We start from the raw sequence: 17,897 nt of genomic DNA, 5'->3' as shown, positions 1-17,897 counted from the left end.
GGCCTGTGATGGGCCACTGGAAAACCTTTCCAAATATATTGATTATTTTTTACAACCCCATATGAAGAATCTCAAGTCATATGTACAGGATACGACTTATCCTGGGACTCAGACTTATTGCTTGTAACATTAGATGTATGCTCTCTTTATACCTGCATAAGACATCAAGACGGGTTGAGAGCAATTGAGTACTTTTTAAACACGAGACCAATGGTATATGCGCAACATATTCGAATGTTATTAGACATGTTATCTTTTAGCTTGGAAAATAACCAATTCCTTTTCAAGGGCCAGTATAATCAACAGGTACAGGGTGTCGCGAAGGGGGCCAGTTTCTCCCCCAGTTATGCCTGTTTGTTTATGGGCTGGTGGGAGGAATTGGTCCTCATGCGTCAGTTTGAAAATGTGTTTATGCCACTAAAATTGTCTCTTGGATGCGCTTTATAGATGATCTTTTTATTGTGTGGCGAGGAAGTGAGGAGAGTGTGGTAAAATGTATAGATGAAATCAATCAAAACTTTCTTAATCTCAAGTTCACTTTTAACATCAGTAAGTACTCAGTGATCTTTTTAGATGTTCAAGTCTTAATAAAAAATAATGTTTTAACAACTCCCCATTTTAGAAAACCAATGGCAGGTAATACACTTTTACACGCGTCAAGTGCACACCCTCCACATTTAATCAAGAGTATCCCCTATGGGGAGATGCTCCGCATCCGCCGTATCTGTAGTGATCCGGAGGATGCGAGAGTCAAACAAATGGAGAGTAGCACCAGGTTTTTAGCTAGAGGGTATAGCTCTAAAATAGTGCAGGCTGCCATGAAAAAATCCCAAGAAAAATCCAGGGAAGATCTCCTTGTGTATAGATTCAAAACACCACAGTTGATTGTACAAGATAAGATGCAACCGGTCAGGCTTATTTTAACATATTCCAAACAGGAAAATAAATTGAGGAGCATTATTAGACATAATTGGCACTTTATTTAGGATGACCCAGTGATAGGTGACCTTATGCCCTCAAATCCGCCAATCTAATTTAGAAGATCGATGAGTATGGGAAATATGTTGGCCAAGAACAGTCAGGAGAGCTTTCGGAAAGATATGTGGTTAACCACTAGAAAGGGATTTTTTAAATGTCTATCGTGCAGAGCATGTCATTTCGGGAGTAACACAAAAACGTATACTACAACCTTTTCCAGAACAGTGAGGGAAATTAAACAACATTTAACTTGTAAGACGGAATATTGCGTCTATGTTCTGGAATGTGACTGTCATTTAAAGTATATTGGCAGCACAAAGCTGGCAGTTCATAAGCGTATCCTGCAGCATCTAAGGGCAATATCTAATACATATCAGAGTTACCCAGTTGCGAGACACTTTCAGGAGGTACACGATAGCAACCCACAACATCTTCGTTATTTTGCCATTGAAGCTATACCTGTGGCAAAAAGAGGGGCGACAGAGAGGCCAAATTGCGATGCCTGGAAACGAGTTATATTTTGGAATTTGATTCCAAGTCTCCGGGTGGGCTCAATGCAACAGAAGGTCTCCATACATTTCTATGAGGACTTATAGATTTACTTATAACATTTAACTATATGGAGCTTGACCATTAACCTAGTCGATTTGAATTAAGATGCAATATATGATGGTTTTACAATGCAAAATACAGATGTTATGATGAATTTTTTAGATCATTTTATCCTAATCAAAGACCCCTTTAGGAACTATATCTTTGCACAAAATCTATTTATGATCTAGGTCTTGGTGATTAGTTTTTAGACAGGAGGGTAGTTTCTTATCTTTATGTCTTTTAACTGGTCATTTTTAAGTGGGGTCCCTGTGTGTTTGATATTTATACTGTTCTTTTATAGGTCGTTAACATCAACTATGTCCACACATCTGAAGAAGAGTTAAAAACTAAGAGTTGGTTTATGTTGGCATATCTGCAACACAAAGGATATATATAGATATATATATATACAAAATGAATGTTTCCGCATTAGCACTTTATTGGCACTGTAGCACGAAGTCACTTTAATAGTTTGGTTATTTTTTGAGGTAGGGATTGTAATAAATGGCAACTATTTGAGCTTTCTGAAGTACAGAAATAGCATTAGCTATAAAGTAGAAAAATGTACAACAGCAGATGGATCCCCTTGGGGTAATTGCTAAAATAGACACCATACCCTTTAGATTAACATCTCATTAACAAACTATTGATTTGCAAAGATGGATATATCTGGAAATAGGTAACTGGCCTATTTATTATGTTTATAAGAATTATCGTCCTGTGTTGTTCCGATTTATCTGGACTATACAGGGGGATAAGCTTTTTTATTTCACCTTTAGGGAACACGCTAAGTGTTTGTCACTTTGAATTATTAATTGTACCACCTGTGCACGGTAGAAATGCATTTATACTTTTATATATAAATATATAAAAAAATTCATATTGTCCAGGTAATATGTGATTTATCTAGATCTGTGATTATTATGTCATCACAAGCATTTAAGCATACATAAGTTGATAATATTTATAGTTGGACATTGTTATTCAATGACCCACTACAAGTATTTTACAAATATTTTTTCTATGTTCATAGTTGTGTATATGCACTGTCACTTTAAAACTGGGGTTGATGCCAAGCGCAGTCATGTGATCAAGGCCGCTTGAACGGCCGAAACGCGTCAAGACAAACTGCTGGAATAAATAATTATTGCACCATTGTTGGTCTGCGCTCGTCATTTCTGCGCGAAGCAGAGGGAAGGAGTCACGAGTTCAAAATGAGTAAGTAGTTATAGTTAGGACCTATTTCCATAGGAAATCGGCAACATTCTATTCCCAATAAGTCTGGTGCCGGTTGATGAATCTTCGCGAAATTTTCCAAACTTTTGGCAAGCTCCAGTCCGCTCCTATCCTGAAAGTCTCGGGGTGATTTGTCAAGCAGGGGCCAAGAAAAAAGGGGGGTCCCAAAACACATTTTCCCCATGCATTTTCCCATAGGACCTTTAGGCGCAGCTACAGCCCGAACTGCTGAACGGAATTACACCAAATTTGGCAAAAAGGTAGTCCTCAGTTCAGACTCGTGCCTTTTGCTTAAATGGTATTAATCTATTGAGTAGTTTCTGATAAAAATAAAGTTAAAAGTACATATATATCTATGGCCTCGGAGGATTCGTGCACCCTATGCGCACCCTGAGCGCACCCTCTCCGCACCGTGCGCGCGCCCTCCCGATCACGCGCTGAATGCTAATTGGCTGTCAAGTGGTTGTCAATATTCGAAACCAGGAACTGTTGGCAGCCATTTTGTGCCTCGGTAGATGCGAGGCTGAAGAAGTACCGGAAATAAGTGTGTAAAACATATAAAGGGGGCAGGGTAGAAATACTCTGACCCTCTAGACTTGCTTAGAGGGTCCCACAAGGACTCCCATGGCCCCCCTTTTTTTTTTTTAAACTGCAAAATGCGCGGATCCGGCCGTAAAACAAAACAAACGAAGCGCGGGCTTTCGCGCTTCCTTAATAATTAGCCCCCAGGCGGGCCAAATCCCGGGGGCAAACACTGTACCATTTATTGGGGGGACAAGGGGGGCCCCCCAGCCCCGGGGACCGCTACCCCCCGGGGCTAGAAAATAAATAGGGTGGGGGAGCTGAACGGCCCCCCCAAGCCCCGGGGGCCACCACCCCGAGGCTTTATTTATTGAGGGAGGGGGGCTGCGTGGCCCCCCTCCTGGAGCCCTCGAGGGCCCTGGGGACCGCTACCCCCCAGGGCCGGCTCCTGCATTGTCCTGGGCCCCCAGGACACTGTTGTTTGCTATGAGAGGGCGGGAGTCTCCCGCCCTCCCATAGCAAACTTTGTTTGGATTTTGAAAAGAGAGAACAGGGAAACCTGCTCTCTCTTTCAAAGTCCAAACCATATTGCTTTTCCACACGGGGAGCTGCATGTCAGCAGCTCCCCATGTCGAAAAGCAATGCCGGCTCCTGAAGGATGCGGGGAGCTGGCTGGGTTGTAGGGGCGTTGGGGCTCCCCCCACGGTCCCCAATGTTTTTTATAAGCCCCGGGGGATGGGGTCCCCGGGGATAATAAAAATTAGTGATAGGGGCTTTTTTTTTTACGGTAAAATTAGGAGTCGCGCATCCTACCGCGTTGGGTGCACGATTTCTCTCGCGAAGGATGCGCGATTCCTAGCGCGTTGGGTGCACGACTCCAAGCAAAAAGAAAAAAATAAATTTTGGGGCGATAAACATCAAGCTTATGTGTTTCGTTCTTGAGTGGCTCTAAAAAGAGCTGTTGTGTTCATTGAGAGTTTTTGGTACTTATAAGTAAGTACCTATACAGAGTCTAAAGTTGTTGAGGAAGACTCTGTTTCCTTCATCAGTAAAGTGTACACGATCTCTCCTATACATCTCTTGCATATGAAAATGCAGATTGTTATTGTAAATGGACCCCATGCTATAGTCTCGGAGAAAAGCAGAAACAGATTTATTCACATGTTTCCTAGCTTTCTCAATCTGTGGACAAAAATGATTGGACCAGTTCCATTTCTGCCTTTAGTATATGTTAGAATAGACAAAGGCAGTTTGGGGAAAAAGTGAAATCAATTCTGCAAAGGAGTCCTTGATAAGCATTTCCAGACCTACCCCAGTCAATGTGCCTAGGTCATTGCCACCACAGTGCCCTATTGTAAGGTCAGGGTGTTGGAGATGCATAAAGGATTTCACCAATGGCATCAATTGGTACCACTTTAACCCTCTCTGTCCAATCCATTTAATGTCTACATTTGGCAGTCATAGGTCTTTGTGAATGCCTTTGTTTTCTGCATACCTTTGGCTCCAGAAAATATAGCTGTGTCCCACAATCCACACTCTAAGCATCTTGAAGGGAGGTCTGGATGCACTCAGATGGTCTCTGTAAATGAAATGGCGGTTTGAAAAGTAAGATTTTTCTAAAATGGTGGATAAGATGCAGTTTTGAAAAAGAAAAGAAATGATTGGTTGTTTGACAACCTTCTACACTGAAAACTAGGATGCATGTTTCTGTTTTTTAAACGCATGATTCTTATTGGTTAACGAAAACTGATTGAAAGGAACATTATATATGATAAGCTGATATGTTGAAAAGTCAAGCACACTTGCTGTTTTGATTAGCAACATTGTGTGCTGAACTTGTGACCTGTGTGCTCAGTTAAGTGTTCCATGACCTGTTTCTATGGTAACAGGCAGAAGGCAGATTGGGGGTAGGGTTCAAATTTATGTCATTTGGAAAGGGTTGAAATGTTTAACCAATAGAAATGTGTGTTAGCTTTTGAATTAATGTGGGAAGGAATGTGATTTGATGTTTACATATATATATGTGCAAAATGAGAGGGAAATTTTGCCATTCTTTAGTTTTGCTGACAGGTGCACAGTGCAGAGATTCTGTATAAGAAAATCTGGTGTGTGACTGACATACTTCTCAATCTACAAAACAACTTGAAAGGTGAGTTATTTAATTGTGAGGGGATGTATGTGGTCTATTTTGATTTTATTCAGACTAATGTATTTCTCCTGCTAAAGTGCAGGGAGTCCTTTTTTTGTCTACAATCTTATTGACTGTGTGTGCATGTAGAAACCATTCTGTGATAAGCATTTGTGTTTTTCATGTGTTTTCAGAACGATAACTGTGCTGTTTTCTTGTTTTGGTATAATTAGAAACCAGTTATTGTTTATGTATTTGCAAAATGAGTCACGTTTCTACACTAAAATGTAGTACTCCTTCTAGATTAAGAGCTATGGTTTGGTACAGTGCAAGGGATAGTGTTGTTTGTATAGAATCACACAGTGAGTCTGTGTGCATTTAGGAATAATTTTGAAAGAAACATTTTGGTACTAATGTGTAGTACATCATTTTCTGCAATGTGTGCAGTAGACTAGTAAATGTATTTTTTACAAGGGATAGTTGGTTGTCTACAATTACACTGTGAGTATGTGCATTTGGGCAACTACTGTGAGAAAAGCATTTGGTAACATCATGTATTTGCTGGCAGATAACTGTTTTGTTGTCAAGTTTTAGTAGCATTAGAGGCCAGTCATTGCTTATGCAATTGCAAAATGAGTCAGGCTTTCACAGTAGTGTGCAGTATTGAAATATGTAGAATGTGTGCAGTCACCTTACCCCTTCTAGACTAGTGATTGTGTCTTGGTAAAGCATTTGGGTACTTCATATCTTTGCATACACGTAACTGCTTAAAAACCTTTCCTGTTCTCAAGTTTTGGTAGAATTAGAAGCCAGTCAATGCTTATGTATTCGGAAAAAGAGTCAAGCTTTGACACTAAAGTGCAGTACTAAAATATGTAGAATGTGTGCAGTTACTTTACTTCTTCCTGAGTAGTGAATGTGTTTTGGTAAAGTACAGAGGATAGTGTTGCTTGTCTAGAGTCACACTGTGAGTCTGTCTGGATTTTGGTAACCATTGTGAGAGAAGCATTTGGTAACATTGTGTATTTGCTGACATATAACTGTTTTAAAACCTGTCATGTTGTCAAGTTTTAGTAGCATTAGAAGCCAGTCATTGCTTATGCTTTCATAAAATGAGTCAGGCTCTGGCACTAAAGTGCAGTACTGAAATATGTAGATTGTGTGTAGTACCCTTACTCCTTCCAGAGTAATGAATGTGTTTTGGTAAAGTCCAAGGGATCGTGTTGCTTGTCTAGAATCAATAATGGGCAAACATTGTGAGAGAAGCATTTGGTTGCATCATGTATTTGCTGATAGATAACAGCTTAAAAACCTGTCATGTTGTCAAGTTTTAGTAGTATTAGAAGCCAGTCATTGCTTATACTTTCACAAAATGAGTCAGGCTTTCATAGTAGTGTGCAGTATGGAAATATATAGAATCCGCAGTCACTTCAGCCCTTCCACACTAGTGAATGTGTTTTGGTAAAATAGAAGGAATAGTGTTGTTTGTCTAGAATCACACTGTGAGTCTGTGTGCATTTGGGAACTAATGTGAGAGAAGCATTTGGTTACATCATGTATTTGCTGATAGATAACAGCTTAAAAACCTGTCATGTTGTCAAGTTTTAGTAGTCAGTCATTGCTTATGCATTCACAAAATGAGTCAGGCTTTCATAGTAGTGTGAAGTATGAAAATATGTAGAATATCTGCAGTCACTTCAGCACTTCAGCCCTTCCACACTAGTGAATGTGTTTTGGTGAAATAGAAACAATAGTGTTGCTTGTCTAGAATCACACTGTGAGTCTGTGTGCATTTGGGAACTAATGTGAGAGAAGCAGTTGGGGGTTTCATGTTTTTGCAGACACATAATTGCTTAAAAACCTATCCTGTTGTTATATTTTTGTAGAAATAGAATCCATTTATTGTTTATGTGTTTGTAAAATGAGTCAGGTTTATACACTAATGAGCAGTAGTAAAATGTGTGAACTCAAATTTCCTCTTCAAGAATGGTAAATGTGTTTTTGTACAATTCAAGGGATTTTGTTTGTTTTCTAGAATCACATTGTGAGTCTGTATGCATTTAGAAACTGTAGTAAGAGAAGGATTCGAGTATTTTATGTGTTTGCAGATATATAATTGGTTAAAAACCTATCCTATTCTCATACTTTGGTAGAATAAGAAACCAGTCATTGGTTAGGTATTTGCAAAAGAGTCAGGGTTCTACAATTATGTGCAGTAGTACAATATGTGGATTGTGTGTACTCTGTTTACCAATTTTGGAAAATAATGTGATTTGGTAATATGTATGGGATAGTGTTTGTTGTGTAGAATCACACTGAGAGTCTGTGTGCATTTAGGAACCATTTAGAGAGAAGGTTGTGGGTACTTTATGTCTTTGCATACATATAAGTAATTAAAAAAATCTAATCATTTAGTCAGTACCAAAGTACTCCTACACTGAGCCAGGTCTTAGCTCATGGACTGTTTCAAACACCTATCCACTATGCATGCAGGCCTCTAACCACCTACACACTTGTCTTTCACTCCTTCAATTAACTAGTCAGTATCTATACACTTCAATAAACACCCTGTCACTCATCTTGCACACCTCCAGTGACTGATCCAGTACCATATACTAATCTATTCACTACGCCAAAACCAAAAAACTTAAAAGTTTCACCCAGGCACTCTCCTAGCAGTAGTCTAATGATTCAGTCAGTACCCAGGTACTCATGCAGTGAACCATGCATTACCACATGGACTGCTTAAAAGGTCTATCCACTATGCATGCAGGCTTCTAACCTACTATACACTTGTCTCTAAGACCTTGAATTCCCCAGTCAGTATCCATATACTTCCAGCAAACACCCTGTCACTCCCCTTGCACTCCTCCAGTGACTCATTCAGCACCATGTAGTAATCCATTCACTGCGCCAAAACCCAAACACTTATAAATTCACCCTTGCACTCTCCTTGCAATACTGTAAACATTCAGTTAATATCCAAGTAGTAATGGAGTGAGGCAGGCCTTCGCACATGGATTGATTCAAACGCCTATCCACTATGCATGGAGGCCTCTAACCACCTACACAATTGTCTTTCAGACCTTCAATTTCCCAGTCAGTATCTATAAACTCCAATAAACACTCTTTCAGTCCACTTGCACACCTCTAGTGACTCATTCGGCACTATGTACTAATCTATTCACTGCGCCAAAACCCAAAAACTTAAAAAGATTAACCCAGGCACTCTCCTTGCAGTACCCTAATGATTCAGTCAGTACCCAGGTAATCATGCAGTGACCCAGGCCTTAGCTCATGGACTATTTCAAACGTCTATCCACTATGTATGCAGGCCTGTAATCACCTACACACTTGTCTTTCACACCTTCAATACCCCAGACAGTATTCATACAGTTCCTGTAAACACCCTGTCACTCCCCATACACTCCTTCAGTGACTCATTCACCACCATGTAGTAATCCATTTACTGCGCCAAAACCCAAACAGTTATAAATTTACCCTTGCACTCTCCTTGCAATACTCTAAACATTCAGTTACTATCCAAGTACTAATGGAGTGAGGCAGGCCTTAGCACATGGATTGATTCAAACACCTATCCACTATGCATGCAGGCCTCTAACCACCTACACACTTGTCTTTCACACCTTCAATACCTCAGTTGGTATTCATACAGTTCCCGCAAACACCTTGTCACTCCCCTTACACTTCTCCAGTGACCTATTCAGCACTATGTACTAATCCATTCACTGCGCCAAAACCCAACCAGTAATACATTTACCCAGGCACTCTCCTTGAAATACTCTAATGATTGAGTCAGTATTGATGTACTTATGTAGTGAACCTAGCTTTAGTACATGCACTGCTTCAAACGTCTACGCACTATGTATGCAGGCCTCTAATCACCTACACACTTGCCTTTCACACCTTCAATACCCCAGACAGTATTCATACAGTTCCTTCAAACACCCTGTCACTCCTCTTACACTCCTCCAGTGACTCATTCAGCACCATGTAGTAATCCATTTACTGCGTCAAAACCCAAACACTTATAAATTCACCCAGGCACTCTCCTGGCGATACTCTAAACATTTAATTACTATCTAAGTACTAATGGAGTGAGGCAGGCCTTAGCACATGGATTGATTCAAACGCCTATCCAGTATGCATGCAGGCCTCTTACCACCTACACACTTGTCTTTCACACCTTCAATACCCCAGACAGTATTCATACAGTTCTTGGAAACACCCTGTCACTCCCCTTACACTCCTTCAGTGACTCATTTAGCACCGTGTAGTAATCCATTTACTGTGCTAAAACCCAAACACTTATAAATTCCCCTTTGAACTCTCCTTGTAATACTCTAAACATTCAGTTACTATCCAAGTACTCATGGAGTGAGGCAGGCCTTAGCATATGGATTGATTCAAACGCCTATCCGCTATGCATGTAGGTCTCTAACCACCTACACACTTGTCTTTCACACCTTCAATACCTCAGTTAGTATTCATACAGTTCCCGCAAACACCTTGTCACTCCCCTTGCTCTCCTCTAGTGACTCATCCGGCACCATGTACTTATCTTCACTGCACAAAAGCCCAAACCCTTAACAGATTCATTCAGGTACTCTCCTTGCATTACTCTAATGTTTCAGTCAGTATCCAGGTACTCATGCAGTGAAGCATGCCTTTTCACAAGGACTGTTTGAAATAACTATCCACTATGTATGTAGTGGTCTAACCAGTTTCACACTTGTGCATCAAGCCTACATTTCCACAGTCACTATGCATACTCTCCAGCAAACACACTGTGACTGCTGTTGCAAATCCATAGTGAGTCTTTCAGTAGCATGTAGTGATCTATTCAATAAAGTAAAATTCAAACAACTGTGAATTCACCCAGTGTCTCTCCTTATAGTGCTGTAATCATTCAGTCAGTAAGCATGTAGTCTTTCAGTGAGGCAGGCTTTAGGGCATGAACTGCTTCAAAGTAGTATGCACTATGCATGTAGTGGTTTAACCACCGTCACACTTGTGCTTCAGGCCTATAATTTCTTAGTCACGATTTATATAAAATGTGTTTGTATAGTAATAGAAAAGTATAATGTATAAAGATATTAATATACATTTATTTGTGATTAATTTTTACAGATACTGTTTATCACCATTAAAATAGAGAAATCATGCCGGACAAAGTAAGAAAAAGAAAAGAACAGAAAAAGGACAGTTACTTGAAGAGAAATCAACCACAAGTATTGAATGAACAACATAATGTGGCTAAAAAGAAAAAATCTTCTGGTAAGATCACAAAGCAATTTATAAAAAATGTTTGTAGGACCAGACAGAATGTACAGAATGCTGAAACCTCTGAGAATGCTTGACCTAGAAAAAATATTCAAAATAATAGGAAAAGCAAAAAAGCAAATGGACAGTCAAAGGAGACGAAGTATGGTAAAAGAAGGCAAAATCAGTATAAAGAAATACGCCAACAAATATTTTACAAGAGAGTAGTACCTAATTTGCTGAAAGATGTGAAGAAATATAAAAAGAGAGCTCTATTTTATAAAAAGAAGAAGCATATTGAAACCATTGTTGAAAAGGCTTTTGAAGTAAAAAGGAAACTATTCATTTTAGTATTAAACAGAATTTGATCACTAGATAAACCAATCCATTTAATGAAGGCCAAAAGTAGGAGGAAAAGAGTAATTAACAGAACACATTTTTGTGATTTGTTTTGGGAGAATGGAAACACAGTTCAAGTTCAGAGCCTTTCTTTAATGAAGAGTGTTATTTACAGAGCAATAATTTATTGAATGCAGTTGACACCCGTGGTCGAGGTTATGAGGTTAGAAATGGTTGTCCAACTGACAAAGAGAAAATGGTTGAAAGAAATGCAGAAGAAGTGATAGCTGATGAAGTTCTAGGGAGACGTCCTAAACACCCTGTATACACTTTGGATTGCAGTAGTATTTGTAGTGTACAACAAGAATCTATTGATAAATTATGTAGTTTCTTACGAGCATATAGTAAAAACAAATGTGTTAAACAAAAGATTAAGGTGTTGCAAGGATTAGACCCTTGCAGAGTGAGAAAAAATACTGAATTGCAAGGTCATTCTCTGGCTTGTCTTTCTAGGAAAGTTTGTCAAAGTGTTTTTCACCATTTCAGGATGTTGGCAGTACATCATACTCAAATGCGGAAGTTAGTGAGAAGATTGTATTATGCAAAAAGTCCAGCACTAAAGTTAAATGAGTTGAACAGTGCTCTTTTGCATAGGTCAGTATCAGATGTGAAGAAGGTTTGTGATGATATTGAGTTTTGTTACTTTGGTCCTCAGCAAGAGAGTGCAGAAACTGACACATTAGTAGAACAAAATGTTGAAGACAATGTAGAACCCATGATTACAAACAATTTTGAAGATCAAATCACAAAGTCCAAGGTAATTTCAGGTAAAAGACCAAATGTTTCTTGTATTTGTTGTCGGCGATCTCACTATAAAAATCAGACTAGGAGTGTCAATCTGTATTTAAAAAGTGAAACAGAAAATAATGATAAGTGGAAGGAATTTGCAACTTATTTGTTGGTAGAGGATTGTTTTGATTTGGGATCTGAGCAGCATATTTGCAAATATTGTTATAACAAATTAGATGAGAATAAAATGCCTGCTAGAGCTATTCATAATAATCTAGAGTTGGTTGCTAGTCCTCCAGAGCTGATAGATTTAAATATCTATGAGTCTATTCTCATTCAATGTGTGCACCCGTTTCAGGCTATTGTTCGTATGGAGCCTAAAGAGGATTGAAAGGAAGAGTTGTGTATTTACCGTTAGATTTAAAGAAAAACATTGAAACTATTGGTGTAGACCATGCAGAAAATGAACCACTAGTCATTCTAGTTAATGGTGTTCCTACTAAGAATAAGAAAATCTGGCAAGAGTTAGTGGATGTTAGAAAAGTGCAAAAGGCAACATTGTATCTGATAAAAAATAATGAGTACTATAAAAATGTGTTTGTAGGAGAAGAAGAAATAGATTTAGCAGAAGATACTTAAACTGTAAGTGGACAAATTGAAAAAGTGGACATGTCCAGATATGAAGAAATCTATGAATATTACAGGGTACATCCACTTCATTCCAAAGAAGTGATGGGGAATACGATTGAGTTGTTCCAAATGAAAAAAGCAAGAGGAAGTCCCATGAGTGTATGGGAAGAGAGCTTGAAAGCTCGTTGTTTCCCGCAGTTGTTTCTAACAGGAAAAGGTGGACGATATGATGAACGTCCTGTGAAGATTCCTGCATCTGAATATCGGACAACAAGATTATATGCAGAAGATCCAGGATTTCGACAATGTATCCTTTTATATGTTTCATCTTCTGTTTGAAAGTGACTTGTCTGGACTTTCCTATGCAGTAAATCACATTTTAAAAACTGGAATGCATCTGCAAAATGTAACTGCAAAGGATTTTATGGATAAAGTGCATCAGAGAGATGATTATTTAGAATCTCAGTTGATTAATCTGATGGCATGTCAGCGTGGGACTAATGAATATTGGTACCGTTGTCATGGATAACTGAAATGTATGCTACGGAACTTAGGAACTCCTACATTGTTCGTTACACTAAACTGTGCTGAGTATGCTTGGAATTATTTACTTGAATTTCTTCGAGAGGCAAATTCCAATATAAAAAATATTGAATACAAGACACCTGGAGAATTGTGCTCTTTGGATCCTGTTAATGTATGCAGATATTTCAATCATAGAGTTGAAGCTATGATGTCTTTCATCTGCAATAAAAAGAATCCTCCTCTTGGAGAATTTGTGGATTTCTTTTGGAGAAAGGAGTATCAAGCAAGAGGTGCTCCTCATATACATATGTTGTTATGGATCAAGGACGCCCCCAAATTTGGAACAGATTCAGATGATACTGTTTTGTCTTTCATTGGAGATTATGCCACATGTGCTGTACCCAATAGCAGAGAAGATAAAAACTTAAAACAACAAGTCTTACGATTCCAAAGCCATACATGTGGAAAATACTGTCGACGAAAGTACAAGTCTAAGGATAAGTTCTATACCAAATGTCGTTTTGGATTTCCACGTCCTGTATTATCCAAAGGAAGCGTGAACAGTTTTATGTCAGCTATGCGACATACCATCACAAGAAAGTCTCCGAAAAATACCTACAACTTAAGAAGAAGCGAAGAGTCAAAATACATAAATGACTACAATCCAGTTATTTTATCCATGTGGAACGCTAACATGGATATTCAGTATGTTGCGGACAATTCAATTGCTGTTACTCAATATGTAACGTCCTACATTACTAAATCAGAAAAGACGGAATTGAAAGAAATGTGGGAAGAGATTTCTCACAAGAAGACTCTAAGTAAGAAATTATACAGTTTCAGTTTGAAGATGTTATCGCATCGTGAAATTGGAGCATATGAAAGCTCAGATCGGTTATCATCTGCAATTCTATACTCCAAAAGTAGAAGAATCATTTGGGTGAGTCTAGGTCTTGCAGCAATGCGAAATGGGGTACTGAAATCTGTTCAAGAAATTGAATATTTAGCAGAAAAAGAACCAGAAAGTAAAGATATTTTGAAAACAAATATGTTTGACACATATTACCCAAACAGAAGTCATCATCTTGAGAACACTTTTAAACGGAATACTACAGAGAACATCAATGATGGAAAATATGCAGTGATTGGTTCCGAAGGATGTTTGGGGAAACAAAGGAAAGGAAATTTAATTAATCACAGGAAACTGAGTTGCGACACTGCTGATAAAAGGACTATTTAGCCCTTTTGCAAATGTTCAAACCATGGCGTTCAGAACTGGAATTACTTGGAGATTTTCAGAGCTATGAAGATTCATTTAATGCTTGTAAAGATAGCATACAATGCAGTGCTTTTGCAAATTATGTGAAAATATTGAATGATGAAATTGATCAAGAAGCTACAATTGCAGCTGAGATTGCTAGAGACAGTTCTCAAGACAGTCAACGTTCTGCTGCACTGAGTCAAGATCCACTAGGACAACCAATTGTTGAAAATGAAGCAGCAATTGCCATGAATGAGGTGGAAACAGCAATGCATCAAGCTCAAGAAGATGTAATGCAGTTAGGAAACTTGGAAGAACAACTAAATGTTGAACAGAAACAAATATATCAGCAAGTGAAAGAACAGATTGACCATGGATTACTTCATGAAAAGAAAGAGTGCTCATGTACATCATTTCAACTTATCCGAATGTATGTTAGTGGTCAAGCTGGAACAGGAAAAAGTTTCTTAATTAAAGTAATTACAATTTCTCTGCAGAAAACAACTGAGTCGCATTTGTCTTGTGTTGTCACTGCTCCAACTGGGTTGGCACCACATAACATTAAAGGAATTACTTTACATTGTTTACTAATGCTACCAGTAGGGCATGATAACAAATTGGAATACCACAAGCTATCTGGAGAAGCTTGTTGTGAAGTTTCAAGAGTCCTGAAGAAAATGAAACTTCTCATTATTGATGAGGTAAGCATGGTCTCAAAATTGATGCTTGCCTTTGTTCATTTAAGAATGCAGCAAATTCTTAAAACAGAGTATGATGTGTTATTTGGAGGAAAACACGTCATAGTTTTTGGAGATCTACTGCAACTGACTCCGGTAAAAGTTCAACCAGTATTTAAAACACTTGCGCATGAAGATACCAGAAAGTCTCTGGGTAGTGTTGGAAACGTGAACATTTGGACATATTTTGAATACAAAGAACTGACGAAAAACATGCGACAGGCAAATGATGCTGAATATGGAAGTATTCTTCAAGATATAAGAATTGGACTTCTGACAGAACATGGCAAACAAGCTTTGCAGAGTCGATTACTTTCCAATTTGTTTCCAAATGAAAATGTAGTTCCTGAGAAAGTATACATGAAAATTGCAGAAAATAAATCATTGATCTGCTTAATGCCAACACTGCGCGAGTGTTCTATATTCAACGAAGAATTATTGAAACTGGTAAATGAAGAAATTATAAAAATGGAAGCCATTGATAAAATAGGGCATGAAGGAATCACTATTATTTTGACGGGAAAATTGAAAACAAAACTGGATTCTTTAGAAAAAAAGATACCTAAAATGGCTGGTTTAGAAACGACTCTATATGCATGTATAAACTGTCGGGTAATTTTAAGGGGTAATTTGGATGTAGAAAAAGGTTTAGTTAATGGAGCAATGGGTAAAGTGGTGGATTTTGTTTATTATCAGAAAAAAGAAGGAATTGAATTTTTAAAAATCAAATTTGATCAGATTGAAGAAGTTAAAGAAATTGGTCGTTGTTCAGTTAATTATTTGCTTGTTAAAGATTTATATGTCCGTAGGAAACAATTTCCATTTTCTCTGGCATACGCAGTGACTATTCATAAATCTCAAGGATTAAGTGTAGACAGTGCATTGGTGAACATGGATCTACCGTGTTTAAAGAGGGTATGGCATATGTTGCTTTGTCCCGAGTCAGAACATTATCTGGTTTGTTTTTGATTGATTTTGATGACACAAAGGTTACTGCAGATGCAAACTGTGTAAAAGAGTATAATAGGTTAAGAAGGCCATATGCTCCCAATTTAGGTCAATATCCTGTATTTGAAAAGCGTGTGGTTGGTCGAAAAAGAAGGTATGAGAATATTTGTACTGAGAACAAGATAATGTCAATGTTGTTTTTTATCTTGAAGGTTTGCAAGAACAAATTATGCAGAATCGGGAAAAAAGAATTTGTTCCTTGTTGCATTCTGTTTGTGAAAGTAAAATACAAACTGTTTCAGATGTTCGTAATCTTTTGGATGTGTGTTCTGGTTCTACACAATTTACGCAAAATATCCAACAAGATGCTCAGGAATTTTTAATGTATATGCTTACCATTTTTGAAAATGAAGGCGTGGAAATAGAAAATATTTTTGGCCTTTGTTACAAATGGGAACAACATTGTGAAAATTGTATGTATACATCTAGCACTAATGTAGACACTGAAAGATTTCTATATTTAACATTACCGGACTGAAAATCAGTGTCTTTCAATAAATTAGTTAAAGGTGCAAATCAAAACATGGAGTGTAGCCAATGTAAATCAGAAATGTTATCCACATTATTTAAACAAAAATATGGACAATATTTAATTTTAATGAAGCAACGTTGTACAGCTGTTGGAAGAAAATTGGATACTTTAATAAAGCAATTTGTCGCAACACAACTATCAATATCAGGAAGGACTTTTGTAGCAATTGTAATAATTTTCCATGATGGTCCTTCCACAACATCTGGACATTACATTGCCTATCTAAAATGTGACGAAGGCTGGACACTTTGTAATGATGCCCAGTTGGTTTTGCCTAGCGAATTACCAAATTCCTACCTAATATTTTTAAAGCCAACGTTTTAGGAAGATAATTCACTCTCTGAGGAATTTATTATTATAATTTATTAGGATTACCATTGGACAATTTACATAAAAAACAGTGCAAAAGTTCCATTTGGCCTCAAGGAAAGGTATATGTTTGAATTATGGACTTTTTCTTACTCATTGACTCGGTGAATATTTTAAAGCGACAACAGTTACAGTTTTTATAAATTGAAGTTATAAAATTTTGTCAGCAATAAGCATTTTATATATGTGTGATTTGTATTTTCTGGTATTTTACTGTGAATAGCATGTTGTTTTTTTTTAAACAATCTTTTTTATTGTTTTTTTTGCCCGCTGTTATGTGATGAGTACGATTGAAATCACTATTTCTAGTGAAATTCAATATATTCTGAGAACATCAAGAAAGGCATACAAATTACTTTGTTTAAATTATGCTGTGTTGTTTAAAATGTATTATTACATGATATAACTATTTTTTCTTTTATTTCACAGATCCTAATTCTAAAATAAGCAATTTACCACAATTTACATTACAAAAAACAACTGAAAAAAATGTGTACCATTTTTTATTTCTAATACTGTGAAGGTAAGTTTAACTAAGTATTAATATGCACAATGGGCAGATCTGCAAGAAGCTACAACGTTTTAATACGTTTTTCAAAACACCCTGTTTATACCTATGTGGTTTTGGAATCTCTCTGTCATAGGATATCATATTACCTCCAAAAAAACAGATTTGAGTAGTTCATAATATTTCCCATTCTACGTATTGAAGGACTGCAATCATTTCAATCATTCTTCTTTGAGCATCTTTGCAGCCAAACATCGGTGCTTACCTCCTATCATTCACAAGCAATTTTCCAAACAGAAATATGCTACTTGGAACATAGTTATAGCGCAAGACACTCTTTTATATTTACAAATACAGGAAAAGGCCATCTGTGTACCTTTTTTTCTCAATGTAAATACAACCTCATCATACACACCACTTTGCGTTGAAAGGGTGTTCTATAAGTGTTTCTGTGCGTG

This window comes from Triturus cristatus, chromosome 6 (assembly GCF_964204655.1).
Source record: "Triturus cristatus chromosome 6, aTriCri1.1, whole genome shotgun sequence".
Taxonomy (NCBI): Eukaryota; Metazoa; Chordata; class Amphibia; order Caudata; family Salamandridae; genus Triturus; species Triturus cristatus.
This window is presented reverse-complemented; position numbering follows the sequence as displayed.